This window comes from Cynocephalus volans, chromosome X (assembly GCF_027409185.1).
Source record: "Cynocephalus volans isolate mCynVol1 chromosome X, mCynVol1.pri, whole genome shotgun sequence".
Classification (NCBI taxonomy): Eukaryota; Metazoa; Chordata; class Mammalia; order Dermoptera; family Cynocephalidae; genus Cynocephalus; species Cynocephalus volans.
In genome coordinates, this window is record NC_084478.1 from 38,390,313 (window position 1) to 38,394,669 (window position 4,357).

Below are 4,357 nucleotides of genomic sequence, written 5' to 3' on the forward strand. Positions count from 1 at the left end.
TTCCCCCCCCACCATTTATTTATTTGTATATTTATTTAGTTAGTTTTAGCTCCCACAAATAAGTGAGAGCATGTGGTATTTCTCTTTCGGCACCTGACTTGTTTCACTTAATATAGTTTTCTCTAAGTCCATCCATGTTGCTGCAAATAGTTGTATTTCATTCTTTTTTATAGCAGAGTAGTATTCCATTGTGTAGATACACCACAATTTCCTTATCCACTCATCTGATGATGGACATCTGGGCTGGTTCCAGCTCATGACTATTGTAAATAGTGCTGCATTGAACATGGGAGTACAGGTATCCCTTCAACATGATGATTTCCATTCTTCTGGGTATATTCCCAGCAGTTGAATAACTGGGTCATATGGTAGATCTATCTGTAATAGTTTTAGGAACCTCCACAGCATTTTCCATAAAGGCTGCACCATTTTGCAGTCCCACCAACAGGGTATGAGAGTTTCTTTTTCTCTGCAACCTTGCCAGCATTTATCATTCTCAGTCTTTTAGATATTAGCCATCCCACCTGAAGTGAGATGGTGTATCTCAGAGTGGTTCTGATTTGCATTTTCTGAATGCTGAATGATATAGAGCATTTCTTCATGTGTCTGTTGGCCATTCCTATATTTTCCTTTGAGAAATGCCTAATCAGCTCCTTTGCCCACTTTAAAGTTGGTTTGCTGTGAAGTTGCTTGAGTTCCTTTTATATTCTGGTTATTAATCGTTTGTCCAATGTACATTTTGCAAATATTTTTTCTCACTCTGTTAGTTGTCTTTTCACTCTGTTGATTGTTTCTTTTGCTGTGCAGAAGGTTTTCAGTCTGATATAAACCATTGTTTATTTTTCCTTTGGTTGCCTGTGCTTTTGGGGTCATATTCATGAAATCTGTACCCATTCCTACTTCCTGGAGTGTTTCCTATATGTTTTCTTTAAGGAGTATTAATGTTTCAGGATGTGTATTTAATTCTTAATCCATTTGGAGTTGGTTTTGGTATATGGTAAGTGGTAGGGACAAGTTTCATTCTCATACATATGAATAACAAGTTTTCCCAGCACTATTTCCTGAAGAGGCAGTCTCTTCCCCAGTGTGTAGACTTGGTGACTTTGTCAAAGATCAGATGGCTGTAGGAGTATGGGCTGATTTCTGGGTTCTGAATTCTATTCTATTGATCTGTGTGTCTGTTTTTATGCCAGCACCAAGCTGTTTTGGTTATTATAGCTTTGTGACATAGTTTAAAGTCAGGTAGTGTTAGGCCTCCAGCTTTATTTTTTTTTGTTGTTCAGGATTACTTTGGCTATTTGTGGTCCTTTGTTATTCCATAAAAATGTCTGAACAGTTTTTTCCATTAGTGAGAAAATTGTCATTTGAATTTTGATGGGGATTGCATTGAATCTGTAGGTCACTTTGGGTAATGTGTACATTTTCACAATGTTAATTATTCCGATCCAAGAGCATGGGATGTCTTTCCATCTTCTTATGTCCTCTTTAATTTCTTTCAACAGTGGTTTGTAGTTCTCTTCATAGAGATTTTTCACATCCTTGGTTAACTTTATTCCTAATCATTTATTTTGTGTGTGTGTGTGTGTCTATTGTACATGGGCTAGCTTTCTTGATTTCTTTTTCTGCATGTTCACTATTGGTGTATAGAAATGCTACTGGTTTTGTTTGTTTGTTTGTTTGTTTGTTTGTTTATTTGTTTTTTAGATATGCACTTTTATTGAACTGGTCTCAAGTCAGTGTACAGGTAAGCCCTGGCTGCCTCCACACCTCAACCCCCTCCTAGGGAGACCAAAAGACTTCATACATCTCAAGTTGGGGAGAAAAAAGTGGGGCCACAATGGCTGATCATTCAAAATAAAACAAAATAAAAAAATATTATGGCAAAGATTAAAAAAATTTGCATTACATAATTTACACAAAAGCAGTGCTGTCACCTCCCCTGTGTGGACTCAGTTGAGGACTGGGCCATTCTCCCAAGGGAGCAGTAGAGTGGCTTTTGGCAGAGAAAGGGGCTTCCTGTTACTATGCATCTCACAATATTTGGAATGACTATTTAAAAAAAAACAAAAAACCAACAATGTAAAATCAAAGTCCTCGGCCACAGTGTAGAACTTAGGGGATGCTCACTCCTCCTCGGCCACAGTGTAGAACTTAGGGGATGCTCACTCCAACTGACTGCTGTCACCTTCACCGTTCCAGTTTTTAAATCCTGAGTCAAGCCAAAAAAAAATAAAAAACAAAAACAAAAAAAATCAAGTAAAGCCATGCCAATCTCATCTCGTTTTCTGTGCAAGTTAGGTTTTGTCAAGAAAGTGTGTAATGAAACTAAGTAAGAGTCCACCTACAAGCATTTGTGGTGGACGATGGAGGGGCCAGACTTGTCATACTCCTGCTTGCTGATCCACATCTGCTGGAAGGTGTACAGCGAGGCCAGGATGGAGCCACCAATCCACACAGAGTACTTGCGCTCAGGGGGAGCAATGATCTTGATCTTCATGGTGCTAGGTACCAGAGCAATGATCTCCTTCTGCATCCTGTCTGCAATGCCTAGGTACACGGTGGTGCCACCAGACAGCACTGTGTTGGCGTACAGGTCCTTGCAGATGTCAACATCACACTTTGTGGTGGAGGTGAAAGTAGTTTTGTGGATGCCACAGGATTCCATGCCTATTAAGGAAGGCTGGAAGAGAGCCTCAGGGCAGCAGAACCGCTCATTGCCAATGTTGATCACCTGACCATCAGGCAGCTCATAGCTCTTCTCCATGGAGCAGCTGGAGGCTGCTGCGGCCATTTCCTGCTTGAAGTCCAGGGCAACGTAGTACAGCTTCTCCTTGACATCTCACACAATTTCCCACTCAGCCGTGGTGGTGAAACTCTAGCCGTGCCCAGTGAGGATCTTCATGTGGTAGTCTGTCAGGTCCCGGCCAGCCAGGTCCAGATGCAGGATGGCATGGGGAAGGGCATACCCCTCCTAGATGGGCACAGTGTGGGTGACCCCATCACCAGAGTCCATCACAATGCCAGTGGTGCAGCCAGAGATATACAGGGACAGCACAGCCTGGATAGCCAAATACATGGTTGGGGTGTTGAAGGTCTCGAATGTGATTTGAGTCATCTTTTCACAGTTGGCCTTGAGGTTCAGCAGAGCCTCGGTCAGCAGCATGAGGTGCTACTTGGGGGCCACATGCAGCTCGTTGTACAAGGTGTAGTGTCAGATATTCTCCATGTCATCCCACTTGGTGACAATGTCGTGCTCGATGGAGTACTTCAGGTTCAGGATGCCCCTCTTGCTCTGGTCCTCATCACCCACATAGGAGTCCTACTGACCCATACCCACCATCATGCCCTGGTACAGCAGGTACCCCACAATGGAAGGGAAGAGATGGCCCAGGGTACATTGTTGCCCAGGAAGCCAGCCTTGCACATGGCAGAGCCATTGTTGATGACGAGCACAGCAATATCATTGTCCATGGTGAGCTAGGTGGAGGGTGGGAAACGGTGATGGCAGAGCAGAGAGGGCAAAGGGCCTGTGCTCCCTGGCTGGGTGTGGTCTCCAATGCTACTGATTTTTGTGTGTTGACTTTGTATGCTGCAAATTTCCTGGACTCATTTATCAACTCTAAGAGTTTTTTTTATAGAGGATTTAGGCTGCTCAATATATAGGATCATATCATCCGCTAATAGGGACAGTTTGACTTCATCTTTTCCATCCAGATGCCTTTTATTTCCTTCTCTTCTCTGATTGCTCTGGCTAGTACTTCCAACACTGTGTTGAATAGGAGTTGTGAGAGTGGGCATCCTTGTCTAGTTCCTGTTCTCCCCATTCAGCGTGATATTGGCAGTGGGCTTATCATATATGGCTTTAATTATGTTGAGATACTTTCCATCTATAACTAACTTGTAGAGAGTCTTTATCAGAAATTAATGTTGAATTTTGCCAAATGCTTATTCAGCATCTATAGAGTTGATCATATGGTTTTTGTCTTTGCTTTTATTTATATGGTGTATCAAATTTCTTGATTTGCAAATGTCAAGCCAACCTTGCATCCCTGGGATGAATGCCACTTGATCATGGTGTATAATTTTGTGTATGTGTTGCTGTATTCTGTTAGCTGGTATTTTATTGAGGATTTTTGCATCTATATCCATCAAGGATATTGGCATGTAGTTTTCTTTTTTTGTTGTTGTTGTATCTTTGACTGGTTTTGGTATCAGGGTGATGTTTGCCTCATAGAATGAGTTTGAGAGAATGGCATCTGTTTCAAACTTTTGGAATAGTTTGTATAGTATTGGTATCAATTCCTCTTTGAAGATTTGGTAGAACTCTACAGTGAACCCGTCTGGTGTTGAGCTTTTC

The 4,357-nt window shown here is 41.9% G+C and overlaps 1 pseudogene; it reads right to left on the reverse strand.

The window, feature by feature from the left end:
* Nucleotides 1–2,341: 2,341 nt before the first annotated feature.
* LOC134367184 (actin, cytoplasmic 1-like) lies at nt 2,342–3,471 on the reverse strand (annotated as a pseudogene).
* Nucleotides 3,472–4,357: the final 886 nt, after the last annotated feature.